The 19928-nt window shown below is 41.7% G+C and overlaps 1 pseudogene; it reads left to right on the forward strand.

Annotated features, from left to right (window-relative positions):
- Positions 1-9626: 9626 nt before the first annotated feature.
- Positions 9627-10679, forward strand: LOC114037811 (annotated as a pseudogene).
- Positions 10680-19928: the final 9249 nt, after the last annotated feature.

Consider the following 19928-nt stretch of genomic DNA (forward strand, 5'->3'; position numbering starts at 1 on the left):
AATCTTCTCCAATTGATAAATGGTCAAAGGATATGAACAGGCAGTTTTCAGATGAAGAAATTAAAGCTATCTATAGTCATATGAAAAAATGCTCTAAATCACTATTGATAAGAGAAATGCAAATCAAAACAACTCTGAGGCACCATGTCATACCTATCAGATTGACTAACATAACAAAATGGGAAAATGATAAATGTTGGAAAAGATGTGGGAAAATTGGAACACTAATGCATTATTGGTGGAGTTGTGAACTGATCCAACCATTTTGGAGAGCAATTTGGAACTATGCCCAAAGAGCTATAAAAATGTGCTTACCCTTTGACCCAGCAATAGCACTTCTAGAGCTATATTCCAAAGAGATCATACAAATGGGAAAAGGACCCACATGTACAAAAATATTTATAGCAGCTCTTTTTGTGATGGCAAAGAATTGGAAACTGAGGAGATGCCTATCAATTGGGGAATGGCTGAACAAGTTGTGGTATATTAATGTAATGGAATACTATTGTGCTGTAAGAAATGATGAGCAAGTGGACTTCAGAAAAACCTGGAAAGACTTGCATGGACTGATGCTGAGTGAAATGAACAGAACCAGGAGAACGTTGAACACAGTAACAGCCATGTTGTGCAATGACTAACTTTGATAGACTTAGCTCTTCTCAGCAATGCAAGGATTTAAGACATCTCCAAAAGTCTCTTGATAGAAAGTGCTATCCACATCCAGAGAAAGAACTATGGAGTTTGAATGCAGATCAAAGCATACTATTTGCTCTTTTTTTCTTCTCTTTTATTTTGTTTCTTCTCTCTTGTGGTTCCTCCTATTGGTTCTAATTCTTCTTTACAACATGACTAATGTGAAAATATGTTTAATAGGAATGTATATGTAGAACCTATATCAGATTGCACGCTATCTTGGGAAGGAAGGCAGGGAAGGAAGAGGAGAAAATTTTAAACTCAAAAGCTTATGGAAGTGATTGTTGAAAACTAAAAATAAATTAATAAAAAAAAGGAAATTTAACAATCTGTATGAGGTGGTTCCAGTATACCTCTGTTTTCTCTCAATTCCTAATTATGGGTTTTAACCCTTCCTTCCTCACCCAAGGCTCTACCAGGCCCTCTTCTCTCTCTGTTCTCTTCCTTGGCAATATTACCTACTCCTATGAGTCCAATTAGCATGTCTATATGAATGACTCCCAAATCTATACATACAGCTGTAATCTCTCTTGTCCTCTAATACCACATTCTTAACTGACCACTGGACATCTCCACTTGGATTTATCAGCAGCAGCTCAAGCTCAATCTACCCCAAAATGGAATCTATCATCTTTCCTACAGTCTCCTGACCCCCAACATCCTTATTTCTGTTGAGGCCACCAACATCCTTCCTATCCCTTGAGTTTATAACCTAGGAACCATTCTAATAAAATCACAAGTCCAATCCCTACCACCCAGAAAACCTCTCTGAGGAGGAAACTGAGGCTCACCCTCAGGTTCAGTGACTTATTTGTGGTCACACAGGTAGTGTCAGAGGTGGGATTTACATCCAGGTCTCTCTAAGTCCAACGTCCGTGCTCTTTCCACTAAACCATAATTCCTTTGCAGTTGCTAGTCCTCTCTCTCTCCTAAAATTACCTTATATTATACCAACCTGTGAATATGTTGAACCCTACGCTCTCTGCTCTCCCCTCTCCCCTCTCCCAGAACATAAGCTCTGGGGATTTTTGGCTTTATCTTTGTATCTTCTGGGCATAGCATAGTACTTTTTACACAGTGGACCATTAATAAATGTCTGTTGAATTTAATTAAATCTCAAATCAACAGTGATGTTCTGGGATAAGGGTCTCTTTTGAAGAGAGTCATGAGGGGTCTGAGGCCAGATTTGAACCCAAGAAGATGAGTCTTCCTGACTCGAGGCCCAGCATTCTATCTACTGTATCACCTAGCTGCCCCTCAATTTTGTTTGTTTGTTGTTCTTCATTCTCAAAGAGGACCAATGACATCATAAGGATGACGTCTTGACTTGCTCATGAATTAGATTTAAGTGAGGTAGAACTTCACAAAGTTGTCAGCCTCACTCTCTTCTCCAGAGTCATCAAAGTCCAGTGACAAGACCAAAGTCAAGACTGGCAATGGCCCTGAATGCAGTGAGTGACCTTAGCCTTTCTAAATTAAGGTCCCTCCTGGGCCTCAGTTTGTCTGAAACAATACCCATTCAATGACGAAGGACTAGGTAAGAATTGAGACAAAAGATAGTTAATTTACCATCACAAATACCGGCATCATATTATTGATATTTCTGTATGCTACTTTCTTTTTGTTATGAAGAAATCCTAGAAAATGTCCTTTGGGGTCTTTCGACTATGACAGCACAGCTCTGCCTGTTATCTTTACCACAAATGCCACGAAGCCATTGTTGAACCAGGAAGAAGCTTTATTAACGACCTGGGAAAGCTGGGCATCCCATATGTGTGAGGGCACGCATGTGAGAGCACATGTGTTGACAGAGGCACACCTTTTTATTCCCTATTCCCGATTCAAATTTCCTTCCCCTGTTTCCCCATTGGCTGGGTACTAGAGAAGTTACAGCCTATCCGAAGCACCTAATTTCCCCACGTGAATCTCTGCCCCTAATTACGCCTCCCACTCCCCACAATTTGACAGCCCCTTTCCTTATTTAATTTTGCCCTTATTTGGGTATACTTCTGCTTGGGATATGGATGTGTTAATCTATACCTAACCTCAGGACTGTTTTCACTGGTCAGTCCATTCACCCACCAACTCCACTTTATGACTTCCTTTGTTCAACTTCCACCCAGCCCCTAGACTGCATCTTTGTGGAAATGAAAATTTGCTAACTCTCACATTCCCTCCCAGTTTAAACTGACTCCAATGTTGTCACATAGGCGTCCACCCCCTGATTGAGTGATACACAGAAGCAACATCCCCAACCACATTTTCCACATGCCCAACTTAAATCCAATTCACTTGCAAGTCAAGATATCACCCTCCTGACGTCATTGGTCCTCTTCCAGAAGGAAGGACGAACAACAACCAGCAGGCACCTATTAAAATTCTACTGCTTTTTCAAGGCTCATATCAGTGGCCATTTCCTCCATAAAAGTCTTCCCTAATTCCCCCCAGCTGCAGTTATCTTTCCCTCCCTGAACATTTTATATTACTTTGTTCCCCTTAGACACTTGTACATATTGCACTGTGTTAAATTCATATTTGTCCCTGTCTTACCTTCCGAACTTTATTATAATTTCCTTGAGGGCAGAGGCTTCATATGGCCAATGTCAAAAAAAACGCCCCTCATAAATATTGATTGAAATGCTAACTGCCTTCTGAAGAGAGAGCTGTGAACCTTGAGATACAAGATGCTCTCAGATTGTAATCCCTTTCAGCAGGACAGAGAGAACAGGGAGCAAGGAGTTAGATCTCGAAGCTGGTGACCTGATTCCTACTGGGGGGGGGGGGGGACACTGGTTGTCAGGGGATTGTGACCTAGGAAGGCCACTTTCTTATTTGGTTCTTCTAGCGATCAGGAATATCAATCTCTGGAATCATCTGGCTCTGTCCGGTCCCACCCCTTGTCCTAAAGTGTTAAAGTTTACCAGTCTTTCAATAAAGCACACTGGCCCCTAGGGAAAGTCTCAAGTATTGTCTTCTTCTGTGCCCACAGGAAGTAATAGATAGCCTCGGGGATCACTCACAGGTGATGAGGGGTTTGAATCGCTTAGAATTTTGTTTTACTTTTCCTGTCCAAACTCTTCAGTGACTGCTTCCTCCATGCCCTGAGGAAAGAGGAGGCCAAAGACTAATGGAATACTTTGGAAAAGTAAGACTTGAGGAAGGACTCAAATGAGAAAGATAGGGTAGACTCAGTCAAGAGAATGGGGAAATAATCTTAATTATGGTTATGGAGTGAGTGGTTTATTTAGTTATGGATGAGAGAGGGAAATTGTTTCTTGCTCCCCACAGTTGGATCCTGGACCATAGACCCTTCATCCCTCATCTACCCAAAAAAAGGCTCAAGAACACGTGAATTAACCTAAATCACTCTCAGGGAAGGGATAAGGTTGGGCTCCAGGAACAGGATAAAATAATCTGTGGAGAGAACACATTAGGATAGTCCAGAAAGAAGATTGAGTTTAAGTTGGCATTTGGAGGATTGGGAGAAGTGGGAAAGAGACAGAGTGCTATTTTGTCACTTTTACCTCTGCCTCTTTGGCCCCAAATCATCTCTGAGATGGCTTGTTCCCAGGAATGGTACCCTATTCATACATAGAATTGTTGAGGTGTAGATGCTGGGGCCCCAAAATCATGACACGTGAATCCTGCCCAAATGAATTTGACCCAAGTCTTCTTTCAGCCAAAGACAAGGTTTATTAGAGATGAACCATACAGGCCAGACTCTAAAAGAATCTGATCATTTGTGATGCCCATAAGGATGAGCGGGCATGAGAAAGTCTCAGCGCTTAAATGGGGGCCAGGATGAATCTTATATATAACAAAGTAATTTGGGGCGACTAGAGGAGGAGCTGGGAGGAGGATCCTGAAGCTGGGGTGACTAGGGGAGAAGATTAAGGAGAATCCTGATGGGAGTGTCCGGAAGGTTGAATGGGGTCACTAGGCAATAGACAATGAAGGGCTAGGCTTTATTTGGATAACAAAGAACTGGAAGACAGGGAAGGAAGAGGTTGAATGGGGTCTGGATAAGATCAAAGATGGGAAATAGACTAGGTTTCAGTAGGTATCAAAGGGAGGGCCTAGTTGACAGGAATAAGAATAAGAGATAAGGAAAGGCCAGTTGAGTGGATTATAGCCTCAGGCAACCTCTTGAGACTTCTTTGATAATTCAAAGAAAGTTTTAGGGTTTTCTGGGGCCCATAGACAAATGAGACCCAAATTCTTTTTGGAGTGATCAATTTGGGCCCATACCCCATTAGAATAAAGCTAATAGGGACCTTAGAAGCCATCTATTTTAATGCCTTCATTTTTCAGATGACGAATTTGAGACTCAGAGAAAGTAAGCAATTTGGGTAAGGTCAAATTCTGGTATTTCATTACAGGTCTCCTCTAATTCCAAATTCAGCCCTTTTCCCACTATACCTCTCTGTTCTTAATCATCCTTGGGAAGCCTGCCTGGCTTAGAGAGACTAAGAGCAAGTTCTAGCACAGCCCATGGCAAACTCAGTTAATTTAAGGTTATTATGGCTTTATCAGCTTGATTTATTATCATTTAAGTCTCTGCTCTCTGTAGTGCCCAATAGATAGCAGGGAATCAATTGGAAATGGCAGCCAGAAGTAGAGGCTGGAAATGAGAAGGGAAAACTTTTAAGGGAGAAATGATAAGCTCTGGGCCTAGAGGGGAATACATCTACCAGGCTGTATACCTCCTGAATCTTAGGCCCCATTCATTTTTCTCTACAGAGCTGCATACTCACTCTGGAGACCATGTAATATTGTTCTAAGGTCTACTATATACTGGCCTTGGCTGGCTCAATCCTCCTGGGATTCGTAACCAGCTTAAAAGATACTATGGTTGGAACAGCTAGGTGGCACAGTAGATAGAGCACCGGCCCTGGAGTCAGAAGGACTTGAGTTCAAATATGACCTCAGACACATTATACTCACTAGCTGTGTGACCTTGGACAAGTCACTTAACCACCACTGCTTCACCAAAAAAAAAAAAAAAAGAAAGATACTATAGTTACTGATGAAGACCACATTTAGTGAGCACCAGAGCCAAGGAACCACTCCTGAGTGGCAACTCAGAAGACATAATATAATCAGATGCCAACTCCTGTGGGACTATCTCTAAGTGATGTAGGAGCTCCAAAGAAAGGGAGCATCGTCAAGCCTACAGACAGCCAGGGCCGTTTTATGGAGCAAGAAGCTCTTGTCCTGGGCCTTGAAGGGTAAATGGATTTGGATAGGCAGAAAGGAGGAGGGTGGGCCTCACAGATAAGGAAAAACAACACAATTGCAGTATTAAGTATTAAGTCACTGTATGCAAAGCACTATACTAGGTATAGAAAGCAATATATAAAGTTTAGCTAAAACTTGGTCTCTGCCATCAGGGAGCTTAGAGTCTGGTAGGAAGATCTGACAGAAATACAGACGGTTATAGTGCATAATCAGATAGAGGGTGTCCCATCTTAAAACTGCACTGAGACTTTCGGGACATCCCGCATAAGTGCATTACAGAGGAACAAAACCCAATGCTGTGTAAGTTCCAGGGTAGGCTGGGGAAGAAGGTCACTGGGGACGGGGAACATCACATAAGGCTCCATGGAGTGGGGTGACATTGGAGTTGGGTTTCAAAGGATGGATAGGAATTCAGGAGGGATTAGAGTAAGGGAAGGATTCTAAATATAGGTAACAGACAGAGGCAGAAAAGTACAATGCATATTCAGTGGCAGAAGGTAGTCTAGTTTGGCTCAAGCACTGAGTACAGGGAGAAGAATAATAAAAATAAGACTTGAAAGGTAGAGTGGCACCAGATTGTAGAAAACCTTGAATTCTAGGCACAGACTCAGTAGATAGAATCAAATCACAGAAGATTTTTGCACTAACAGGGGCAGCTAGGTGGCACAGTGGATAGACCACCGGCCCTGAAGTCAGGAGGACCTGAGTTCAAATCTGGCCTCAGACACATAACACTCACTAGCTGTGTGACTCCGGGCAAGTCACTTAACTCCAATTGCCTCACCAAAAAAAAAGAAAAGAAGAAGATTTTTGCACTAAGGCTAGATATGAATGGATTTATGCATAAAGAAAATAAGCCTGGCAGAATCTATGAAAGATGGATGGGGGGGGCAGGGAGGCAGTGCAAGGGAGAAGCAGAAAGACCTGTTAGACAAATATTGCAGTTAGGCCAAGGGGATGGCAATGAGAACATCACTGCAATGGGAATAGAGAGGAGGGGATGGATAGAAGAGATATTTTGAAGGTAGACTCAACAGGACTTAGTTTTCCCTTGGAGAAGCGACCTGCCTTTCCCAGCAACACCAATACCAAATCCTGACCAACTGCTGCGCACAGGACAGGCAAATAAATATAGCTAAAACAGCACAATGTCCTGGGGGAAGAGAGGAGCAGCATGTGCCCAGAGGACTCAAACTATCCTGTTGCCTTTCTATGTGTATCCCCAGCACTTAGCACAGGGCTTTGCACATGGAAAGCACTTCATACATTCTTTTTCATCCTTTCGTTTATTCATAACATAAATAGGCTAGGTAGGAGAAAGGAAGAACATGACACCAATATGACAGAAAGTAATGATAAAATCCAGAAGCAGAGTGTGGGTGTCAAAGACTAGTAAGAAATAAGTTTGGAACTCATTTCTCACCTAGCTATTCTACTTTGGAACTTCTCTCACTGACTTCTCTATAGCTGCCCACCTCCCCCCCCAACACCATCTCTTCAGGCTTCTCCAGAAGATAGTCTGTGGGAAAAAGCAAAAAAAAAAAAAAAAGATAAGTATTTTCTCTCTCACCTGACCTCCTGAGTAATATTTCTAAAGGATAGCCCAATGGCAACTGAAAATCAATAGGAATACATCTGAATTCAACATCTTTCCATCTGAATTTAACATCTTTCCTCAAAAACTTGCCGCAATGCCCAACTTCTCTCTTTGATTCTGAATCTCTGCCTCAGGTCTTGATGCTGAAAATGAAAAGAGTTATTGTGAGGGACTGTCTGATATTGGCAACTACCAGGTGGGCGCTGTGGCAAGATTAGGGTAAGATCTGGGTATTTTGGAAGTCGAGGCAGGGGCTGTGGTAGGCGGAGTCGTGGTGAACTGGGGTGGGCTGGGTATGGAGAAGCCCTGAGGCAGTGGGCAGTGCTATGTGAGATAAGCTGGGTGCAAGGAAGTAGCCAGAGCTTGTGCTCCTGAGGCAAGGGGCGGTGCCACGTGGGAGTGGGATGGCAGAGGACTGAGTTCCCTTTGCTTAGTCCCCTCCCTATATGCAACGTCAACCCCAGACGCCTCCATCTTGTGACCTTCCTGACTTCCTGGGTCCCTTTGTGTAGCACTGACCCCAGACGCCTCCTTCCTGACTTCCTAGGTCACGTACTCTGTCTATGCACTAATCCCAGACGCCTCCTTCCTGTATCCGGTCCTAGCCTCCTACGTCACTCCCTCTTCCTTGGTGTGCTAAACTCAGACGGCCCCTTCTGGTATCTGACCCTACAATCATTGGCTAGTAAGCGGGCTGGGGAGGAGGGGCTAGTAGGTACTTAGGAACGAGCGTGGTCAGATCACGCTCTCTCTCTTGGCTCCTGCTCTGTTGCTCTGGCCTTGCTGCTTGGGCTTGCTGTGATGGCTTGCTGTGATGGCCTCTGAATAAAGCTCTGGTGTTGGCGCCTCCCGATGGCTCGTCTCTGTGTGTTTATCCGGCTGAGGACCGAAGACTCGAGAGTGAGTATGACTCTGGCAGCCTGCTCCTTATAGGAGGAGAAGGTTGGTGTGGCCAGTACAAGTGGTGCCCAACGTGGGGCGGAGGAAATAGGCCAGAGGCCCCGTGGATCAGCTGGTCTGGTCGCGGGAAGAGAGACGAGACCCTTAGCCGAAAGGGTGAAGGAAGGAAGATGGGACAGTTGTTTGTTAAGGTCCCGGATCGGGAGGTGCAAGGGAAAGAAGTGTATAAAAGAGTGAAAGAAGCGGAAATCAGTAGTGAGGAAGAATCAAGGAGTGAGACAGACTCAGGGAGTGAGACAGAGGACACTGGAAACAGGGAATGGGAGAATAAGCAAGAGAAAAGAAAGCAAGGCCGGGCAGGAGGGCGGAAGCGGGAGAGCAGGAGCAAAAAGAGAGCAGGAAACCGTAGCAAGGAAAGCCACGCGGAGGGACGGCCCCCTCCCCCACACTTATCCGATGGAGGGAGGACCTGGGCCCCTTTAGAATGGAAGAAGTTTAAGGAGTTAAAAGAGGCACTAAATACAGCGTTTGCAGCTGTCTCCCAATGTGCCCTATGGGCTTTTAGTAAGATTCAGGCTTTGGGGAAACAAAGGCCCTCCCTGACCAAGATTAAAAAAGGTCCTGATAAACCCTTCCCGGATTTCATGGCCCACCTACAGGCAGCCGCTTGGAGAGGACTATCAGAAGTGCTGAAAACAAAAGAGACTAAATTGTACTATCTATACGGGAAGGCCGGTACAAGTTATATATGTAGCAACTAACTCACAGGGTTAGTTTGAGATTTAAAAAATAAGATAATGATGGTAACATTAATAAATTTAAACAACTACATAATATCAGTATTTATTGTTTGAATATATCACAAAACTAGTATCACATTGAGTTGTGTCTTCTTTACCTAGAATATAATAGGCTTTTAAGAAGTGTTTGTTAAAGTACCATCAGTGAGGTGTGAAGCTTTTGCTTGCCTAGCTCAGTTTCCTGTAAATACAGCCCTGGAACTAATTCTAAAGCAAGCCCAGAACAACAAAGGTGTGAACCAGGCAAGTTAACACCTTCTGGGGCCTGAATTCAGAGACTGGAACCTGGAGGCCCAGGGAGTTATAAAAGGGAATACCAGGAGCTCTGGGAGTTCAGATCTGGAGCTACAGCCTCTGAAGGAAACTTCCTACATCAGAGGAAACAAAGTCCCAGGAACATGGATGTCAATGATATGATTGAAAATCTCAGGACAGAACTCACCTGTTCCATTTGCTTGGATTACTTCACCAAACCAATGACTATTGATTGTGGGCACAGCTTTTGCCAAGAATGTCTCTTCTGGAGCTGGAAGGAAGCCCATGCACCATGGACCTGCCCAGTATGCAGGGGAACCATTCAGTCCAGAGATTTAGAGACCAATAAGTCCCTGGAGGATCTAGTGATCATTACTAAACAGTCCAGACATCATTTACTACAGTACTTCAGTTGCCCGACCATCTGCGACCAACACCTAGCAATTCAGAAGCTGTTCTGTGAAGATGACCAGAAGCCACTCTGTGTGTCCTGCTTACTCTCCCAAGAACACAGAGCTCACAGTGTGTACCCCATAGAAGAGTCTGCCAAGAACAAGATGAAACTCCAGGAAGCCCTTAGTAGCTTGCTGGGGAAAGTGAAAGAGGCTCAATTTTTATTGGACCAGGAGAGAAGGAGAGGGGCCCAGTATAAGATGGAAGCACAGACATTGAAGCGGGTCATCACACCAGAATACATCAAAATGCACCCTTTCTTGTCAAAGAAAAACCAGGTAGATCTACAAAAGCTGGATAAGGAAAAAAGAAACAATGTGAAGAAATTAATGGGGACTGAGGCCAGAGTTTCCCAATATATCCAAAACCTAAAAAAGATGATTGATGAGCTAGAGAAGAATTTCGAGAAGCCAGTGATGGAGATGCTCCTGAATTCGAGTAGCATATTAGAAAGGAGTGAGGTGCTGTTGCTTCAATGGCCAGCGCCTGCTGCTCTAGATTGGACAAATTGTGGAATGAGGGAAATACTATTGGCCTTCCAAAGGAATATTACTCTGAATCCTGAGACAGCAAATCCCAATCTCATCCTCTCTGAAGATCTGAAAAGTGTGAAGCTTGCAAGTGTCCAAGTGGAACATGCTATTTTTGTGCTGGGGGCTCAGAGCTTCACCTCAGGGAGTCACTATTGGGAAGTGGAGGTGGGAGACAAGAGTGAGTGGGAAGTGGGGATCTATAAGGAATCAGTAAGCAAGAAGGGAAAATTACCTGGGGATGTACTCTCCCTCATGTGCCTCAAAATGGGAGAAGATTTCAATCTCTAGATCTCCCATACCATGGAAGGCATTCATGTAGGAGTGCCTGTGCACAAGCTAGGCATTTTCCTCCATTATGACTGTGGACATATATCATTTTACAATGTGACAGATAATTCCTTCATCTACAGTTTCCCCCCTGTTACCTTCCAAGGTCCTCTCTGGCCTTACTTTTCTCCTGGCCTTCCAAATGGAGAGAACAATCTCAATTCTCTTACTATCTGTCCACTGGGTACTCATTGCTGATGCCTTTCTCTCCCACTCCATATTCTGTTGTACTAGGAGTCCATCAGGTTCCACACTATTGGTATACTGGAATTCTTCCTTCAAAGAATCATCTAAAGGAGAGGTGTCAAACACATGCAGGTCAGTGGGGGAAACAGATTAAAATGTAATTGGGAACAATTAACAAAATAAATAATAATACCAATAAAATCTATGTAACATTACATTTTAAAACTAAGTCAATATGTGGTCAATAGGAATTCTTGTGTATGGATTAGTGGCCCCTTTTCTATTTGCATTTGACATGTGAAAATGGATACCTTGATTTGCTTGAGCTCCCTCCCTCCCTCCAAATTATCCAGATAATCAGAACTGTATGAGGAGTGGCTGTATTGGCTTGACATACCAATAATCCTTTGCAGTAACCTAGAGTAAAGCTAGCTGGGCATGCAGTAAACCTGAGCCATTTGGTGGTTTATGGACCTGCAAGAGACATCCCTGTCTTCAAAGACTTTCCTGCCTGCAAGTTATGAGACTATGGACATATCCCGTTTTATGGTTTTTAGAGACAACCTTATCTCCAGAGACTCCCCTAACTTTGGTTATGGGGCTCTCAGAATATCCTGTTTTTGGAGACATCTTATCAAGCCTTGAACTGTGGACTGCTTATCACCAAGGATGCCTTCTAATTTATGTATCAAAGGGCCACATTCTGATACCTGGAATTCCTCACTCCTCCCTCCCCTTGGGGATGGGGCTCACTGACTCTTTCCTTTCTAAATCTACCTTTCCCCCCAAATTCCTTACCTTATTTTGTTTAAAAGGTGTATAAACTCTTCCCATCCATTACCTGACTTCCTGTTCAGCACAGGCTGGACAGCACCTATGTACACTTTTTTTTCCTTCCCTGCTTAATAAAAACCTTTCTTTAATTTCACAGACATTGTATTCCTCTGGTTTTCTTCCCTTTAGGGAGAAGGGGGACTTAAATCTTGAGAACTGGCCTTTGTATTCTCTGGGCATCTTCCCCTTTGGAGGAAAGAGAGATCTAAATTCCCACAAGAGAGTTTCTGCCTCTGTTTACAGATCCAAAAGATGAAAAATTCCAGGAAAAGGGCTCTGGTATCCCCAACAGCCATCCTGCTGTCATTTATATTCATAGGAATGTCTATGAAACCCATCTGTCCAAAAGGCCTATAGCCTAGAGCAGTGCTTCTTAAACTGTGGGTTGCGACTCCATGGGGTCCTGAAAATTTTGGGGATAGTAAAAGGTTTCTGAACAAGCAATGACCAAAAATTAAATAAAAATCAAATTGTAATAAATCTGACATGTTTGGGGGCACTTGCTCAGGGTACATCATGGTGCATCAATTTTCCTGAAGCCTTGGTGCTGAATGTGCACTTTGCACTGCACACGCCCTCAAGCCATGCAACACTAACAAATACCGCCAAAAAGTGAAAAGGAGGTCAGGAGTGGAAAAGTTTAAGAAACCCTGACCTAGAGGAAGAATTCTGGGCCACGGAGCCAAATCCTAGAAACCATCTGATGAAGCCAGCCAAAATGACCCAAATATAGGTCCTAACAGGCATGGTGTAAAAAAGCATGAGTAGCTTCAGGATGGGAATGTGGAGCTGGGTTATGACTCTGCTGGGGATCCCAAAGAATTGGACAAGGAGGTGTTAAATAAAGGGATTATGAAATGGGTGAGATGTGTGTGCTATAGTTACAGCCCCTAAGGCTGAAGAATGGCTTATCAGGCACATCAGTATCTGAGGTGAATCCAGGTAATGGTGGGAGACTGAGAGTGTTGTAGCAGGGAGGTGCTAAAGGATCCAGTATGGCAATTGGGTTGACATTAGTGAAAAAATTAAAACTTTAAGCCCATCTAAATGTCTCTCATTCTGGATTGGTCTAGGCTGCTAAAATGGGGTGGGAGTGGGGGGGGCATGCAAGGTGACAGAGGGCAGATCTAGAGAGACAACAGACTTATACTGCAGGGGAGGCATATGTTGAAAGGGGTGATATTGAAAAAAGAATTAAAAAAAAAAGAAGTGAAGATGTAATTAGGATGCCATGCCAGGCTGGTGGGAGTAGGTGGTGTTCTTAGTAAGAACCAAATGATCACCATTTATTCTGGTTCACTGCAGCTGCTTTGGGACATAAGAGAGTTTTACAGAAGACACAAATCAGTCAGTGATACTAATTGTAACTGTGATAGGGGCTGCATGCACATTGGATGGGTGTACTAGAAGGTACTCAGGTGTATCTTCCTCCTTGGCTTGTATCCTGACTTCTGTAAGCCTATAGATAGATAAGGTATCATTTTATCATTAGTCAACAAGGGAGGATAGTGTGGTTTTGCTTATCAAATAGTAGCATTACTCCAGCCAATAGGCAAGTGTTCCCTTTGATATGTGTGCGTGTGTTTGTGTGCGTGTGATTCACTCCATGTACATGCATAGGTGGCCTGACTCTGTCAAGCCACTGGCTTCAAAAAGGTATGGCAGGGGAAAAAAACCCTCCCTGACCCACATTCTGAATTCTTATCTAGGGGTTAATAAATGCAAATAATATATATTGTGCAAAAAGATAAAGGGAAAGATATGGGGTAGGGATGAGACCTGTGATTGCTTTAGCATAGGGAGTTCATATGTGAGAAAAGACCTTCTACCAATGTAGGTTGGCAACTTATCATCTTAGAGAACATTGAGAGGTCAAGTGACTTGTACCTGGTCACACAGCCTGTATGTATTAGCAGCAGAATTTGAATCTATGTTTTCCTGACTTCAAAAATAGCTATCTACTATGCCACACTGCCTTTATTGAAAGAAATATCATTAACAAATTAAGGAAAGGTCCTTTTATTTCTATACTTTTAAATGTTTTTAACATAAATGGATGTTGAATTTTGTCAAAATCTTTTTTTCTACTTTGTATCTATTGATAAAATCATGACTTTCACTATTTTTATGAATATGGTCAATTATGTTTAAAGTTTTTTATAATAATGAATTTGCTCTGCAATCTTAGTATAAATCTAGCCTGGTCATAAATGTATAAAATATTACATATGTTGTTTTTAGCCTCTTTGCCAATATTTTATTCACTATTTTTACACTGATATTTATTAGAAAGAGTGGTCTCCATGTACAACAAAATATTTATCACATCACTTTTTGTAATAACAAAGAACTGGAAACAAAGAAGGCTATCTGTGCCGGCCGCGCCGTGCACTCTTGTCCTATAAGGAGCAGGCTGCCAGAGTCATACTTACCAGTCTTCGGGTACTACCCGGATAAACACACAGAGACGAGCCCGACCAGGAGGTGCCAACACCCGAGCTTTATTCAGAGGCCATCACAGCAAGGCCAAGCAGGAAGGCCATAGCAAGAGAGCAGGAGCAAAGAGAGAGTGTGCTCCCACCAGGACCGTTCCTTAAGTACCTACTGAGCCCCTCCTCCTCAGCCCGCCTACTAGTCAATGATTGTAGGGTCAGATACCGGAAGGGGATGTCTGAGTTTAGCGCACCAAGGGAGAGGAAGTGACGCAGGAGGCTAGGACCGGATACAGGAAGGAGGCATCTGGGATTAGTGCATAGACAAAGAGAGAGCACGTGACCTAGGAAGTCAGGCCCAGATACCGGGAGGAGACGTCTGGGGTCAGTGCTACTCAAAGGGAAGGTACGGTAACCCAGGAAGTCAGGAAGGACACAGGAAGGAGGTGTCTGGGGTTGACGTTGCACTTAGGGAGGGGACTAAGCAAAGGGAACTCATCCTCTGCCGTCCCACTCCCACGTGGCACAGGCCCCTGCCTCAGGAGCACGTGCTCTGGCTACTTCCTTGTATTCTGTTCCTTCCCCAGCTTATCCACATAGCACTGCCCACTGCCTCAGGAGCGTGAGCTCCGGTTACTTCCCAATACCCAGTTCCCACCCTAACTTGCCACAACTTTCACTTGGCAGTAGCCAACATCAGACAGTCCCTCACAGCTATCAACTGGAGGACAGCTAACAAAATGTGGTACATGAGTATAATAGACTATTACTAGAAATAATAGACTATTATTAGAAATGATGTGTATAATGAATACAGAGAAGCATGGAAAGATCTACAAGAATTGATGAAGAGTGAAGAGCCACAGAAACAATATTCACAATGACTACAACAATGTAAATGTAAAGAACTTGGCCACATAAAATTAAAAATTAATGTTGCAAAATTATAAAGAACAAGCATGACTCAAAAGAAGAGGTATGAGAAGATACCACCACTTTACCCCTTGAGGTCCATGAAGTGCCGTAAATTGCACACATTTTCAAACTCTTTAATGTATTAATCAGTTGCATTTATTTTTTCCTCATTTTTCTTTAAAAAATATTGTATGGGATAGCTCTCCAGGAAAGGGAGCCTAGGGATACTTTAGAAAATTATGGTGATATAAAACATGATATCAATAAAAATTTATTTTCTTAAAGTTTGATAGACTCTTCCTATAGAAAAAACAATGGTCTATAGATTTCTTTCTCTGCTTTATCTCTCTCTGGTTTAGGTATCAGGATTATGTTCATTTCATAGAAGGTGTTTGTTAGGATCACTTCTTTAATTTTTTTTCAAATAATTTATATAATAGAATTCACTTGCAATTCCATCTGGTCCTTGGTAATTTTCCTTTGGGAGTTCCTTTATAGCTTACTGTTTTGATTTTCACTGAAACCTAACTTCCATACATTGATAAATTCTTCAAGGAGGAAGGGAAAATTCAGAGTCTAACTGGGTTGGAACATGAAAAGACAATATTGTAAAGTGGAAGAGGAGAAGAGAGAGTTAGAAAAACAGATAGTGAAATGTAAAATTGACATGTCTCAAAAAATCATACTGACCTTGTTGTGACAAGTGCCCAAGTTACCTCAGAATTGAGGCAGCCTCCAGAATTTTTATCCAGCTTTTGGGAATAAAAACAATCATGATGAGGGAATTTGATATTCTTGTTGTTCTCACATGCTGACTTGGTATGAGACTGGGGGAAAATAGAGAGTCATGGGAGTCAATTAGTATTAACTAGATCTGATCTTCAATCATATATCCTTATCCTGTGTTTGTCAACTGTATCCTTACAAACTGAGAAGAGCTACTCTTTAATGACCATCTTGCTGGTGTTAGATCAAGTCATTTACTTCGTTTCAATTCCTGAGGCTAGAAAGACTGTAACCTCCTACTATATTTGTTCTATTTCTTTTTCTGAAATTGGGCTATTTAAATTTTTTATTTCTTTTTCCATTCATCTAGGCATTCTATATTTTTGTAAATATTCATCCATTTTATTTAAATAATCAGTTTTGCTGTCATGGCATGTAATGGCAAAATACTTCTTCATTTGAGTTTTCATTTTTCATTTTTAATAGTGGCAATTTGGTTTTCCTCTCCCTTTTAAAAATTAGATTAGCTAACAGTTTATATATTTCATTGGTTTTCTTTAAAATATCTTCTAGTTTTATCAAGAGGCTTTTTTATTTTTTGTTTTATTTCTTATCTCTTTCATAATTTCTATTTTTGTGTTTGATTGAAGTTATTTAATTTGTTGCTTTTCTAGTATTTTTTAAATTGTGTGTCCAATTTGTTGATCTATTTTTTCCCTCTTATTTTTATTTTTGGTTGAAAGTTTTTGGAGATGTAGTTTTTCCCCTAAGGATTGGTTTGGACTTTTCTCAAAAGTTTTGATAGGTTGTGTCATCTTTGTCATTTTATTTGATGAAATTATTTGTTATTTTTATAATTTATTACCAATTTTTAAGGATTAAGTTATTTGGTTTCTATTTAATCCTTTCTTCAAATGTCCTTTATTTATTATAATTTTACCTGCACTGTGGTCATTAAAGGATGTTTTTATTATTCCTGCTCTTTTACATTTGTTTATGAGGCCTTTATGCCTTAAAGCAGGATCAATTTTTATAAAGGTCCCATGCTCAGCTAACAAAATGTATATTACTTTGTATTCCCAATCTGTGATCATCAGAAATCTAGGTTATATAGGTCTAACACATTCTATTCAACTCCTTAATGCCAGCAGCTGGCTTAGGTGAAGGATGACGCAATGTAGAAAAAATGAACAGGAGAAAGCCGAGCTAGGTGAGTCAAGGGTGAGGAGCCACAGGACTGTTTATTTCTAGTGAGGTTTGAACTTTTATACATAAAAGTAAATGATGATTTACAATATCCCAAGAGCAAAGAGCTAAAGATACAAAGTTTTCAGTAGATAAGACGCCAGAGGAGCATCACTTCACGGTAAAGGTTAATTGTCTATTCTAAGACTTCTTTGTTTACTTGTGACTACGTGCTTTCCCAGGGGACTCAGTAGATGTTTACTCAGCAGCAAAGCAAGTCCAGGGTACGGTCAGGGACAGATGATCCAGTGAAGGCCATTGCCTTTACCCGTACTGACCCCTAATGGTTTAGCAATTTTCCAGGTAAATCCTGTCCCCAACACCTTAACTTTTTCTTATTTATCCTTTTGTTAGATTTGTCTAGTTCTGAAGGGTGAACTTTGAGATTCCTAACATAGGTTTGCTTTATACTTCTCCCTATAATTAGTTAACTTTTCCCTTAGGCACCTGATGCATATATATGTATATATGCATATAATTGATATTATTTCATTATCTATAGCACTGTTAATCATAATGAAGTTCTCCTACTCATCTCTTATTAACCATAACTATTTTTACTATTGCCTTATTTGAAATCATGATTGCTACACTTGTTTTTTAAATTTGCCTGAAGCATAATAAATTCTGCTCTACTCTCTCATTTTAACTCTGTATGAATATTTATTTATGTTTTAAGTACCTTTCTGGTAAACAATATATAGTTTGGATTCTGCTTTCTAGTTCATTCTACTGTCCACCATTTTAAGCCTGAGTTCATCCCATTCATATCCAGTTACAGTCATTTATTGTATGTTTCTCTTATTCGATACTCTCATATTCTTCTCTCTTCCACCTCTTTGCAAAGAAGGAGGTGGAGAAAGAGAAGGAATCTAATCTAAACAAGTTTTTAAAAACTGAAGTGGGGGCCAAGCCAAGATGTTGGAGTAAAAGCAGTGACTTACTTGAGCTCTCCCCCAAACCCCTCCAAATACTTGTAAAAAATGGTTCTAAACAAATTCTAAAGCAGCAGAACCCACAAAAAGACAGAATAAAACAAATATGCAGCCCAAGACAACCTGGATGGGTGATTAGAAAGGTCTATCATGCTGGGGGAGAGGAGCACAGTTTGGGTGGGAGCACAGGCAAAACAGGCCTCAGCAAACCTGGAGCAGGCCTCAGAGGACTGAATCACAGGCAGCTGTGATGGTTTCCAGACTTCTCAACCCACAAATGGCAAAGACAATTTAGGTTAGTAGGAAAAGTCTGTGACTATGGTGAGAGAGAAGCAGGATCCCAGCCCCAGTCCCTGAGCTTTGCTGTGGGGCGGCAGCTGCTTCCGAAGCTTCTGGCCCACAGACTGAGGGGGAATCGAATGGGTGATCAGAGGGGGATTGCAGGAATCTCTCTGCTGGTGCAGGAATCTCTTGCTTTGCCCATGCTTGGATCCGGGTCACAGTTCTGGGTGGTGGTCCTGGGGCAAGGAGGAGTGCTGGCATGGTGGAGGTTGTAGTGGAGGAGGAAAGGAAATCCTCCTCACAGTTCCAAAGTAGAAAAGAGTGCTTGTGGTCACTCAAAGACGAGAGCACAGGCCAGGAAAGGAGTAAACATCGTACCACCTTGGGAGAACTGAAAACTTACAGGTCCCCAGAAGTATCTCTGAAAATAGCTGTACAAAACCCCCAAAGCTTGGGACAGTACATTCTCCACCCTGGAAGCAGACCTCTACCTTAACAAAGAGTTTAAAACTCAAGTAATTGGCTAGGATCATGAAAAAACAAAGGCACAAAAAAAGTCAGACCACAGAATCCTTCTCTGGTAACAAAGAAGATCAAAACATACAACCAGAAGAAGACAACAAAGTCAAAGTGGCTACATCCAAATGAATCAGTCCTAGGCCATGGAAGAGCTCAAAAAGGAGTTTGAGAAACAAGTAAGAGAAGTAGAGGAAAAACTGGGAAGAGAAATGAGAATGATGCAAGAAAATTATGAAAAACAAGTCAACAGCTTGCTAAAGGAGACCCCAAAAAATGCTGAAGAAAATAACACCTTAAAAAATAGCCTAACCCAAATGGCAAGAGGTCCAAAAAGCCAATGAGGAGAAAAGCAAAATTGGCCAAATGGAAAAGGAAGTCCAAAAGCTTACTGAAGAAAATACTTCCTTAAAAATTAGAATGGTGCAATTGGAAGCTAGTGACTTTATGAGAAATCAAGACTCTGTAAAACAAATTCAAAAGAATGAAAAAATAGAAAACAATGTGAAATATCTCATTGGAAAAACAACTGACCTGGAAAATAGATCCAGGAGAGATAATTTAAAAATTATTGGACTATCTGAAAGCCATGATCAAAAAAAGAGTCTAGACATCATCTTTCAAGAAATTATCAAGAAAAACTGCCCTGATATTTTAGAACCAGAAGGCAAAATAGAAATTGAAAGAATCCACCAATCTCCTCCTGAAAGAGATCCCCAAAAGGAATACCCCAAGGAATATTGTAGCCAAATTCCAGAGATCCCAGGTCAAGGAGAAAATATTGCAAGCAGCCAGAAAGAAACAATTCAAGTATTGTGGAAACACAATCAGAATAACACAAGATTTAACAGTTAAGGGACCAGAGGGCATGGAATATAATATTCTGGAGGGCAAAGGAGATAGGATTACAACCAAGAATCACCTACCCAGCAAAACTGAGTATAAATGGACATTTAGTGAAATGGAAGACTTTCAAGCATTCTTGATGAAAAGATCAGAGCTGAATAGAAAATGTGATTTTCAAATATAAGACTCAAGTGAAACATGAAGAGGTAAAAAGA

This window comes from Vombatus ursinus, unplaced genomic scaffold, assembly GCF_900497805.2.
Source record: "Vombatus ursinus unplaced genomic scaffold, bare-nosed wombat genome assembly UNPS02010611.1, whole genome shotgun sequence".
Classification (NCBI taxonomy): Eukaryota; Metazoa; Chordata; class Mammalia; order Diprotodontia; family Vombatidae; genus Vombatus; species Vombatus ursinus.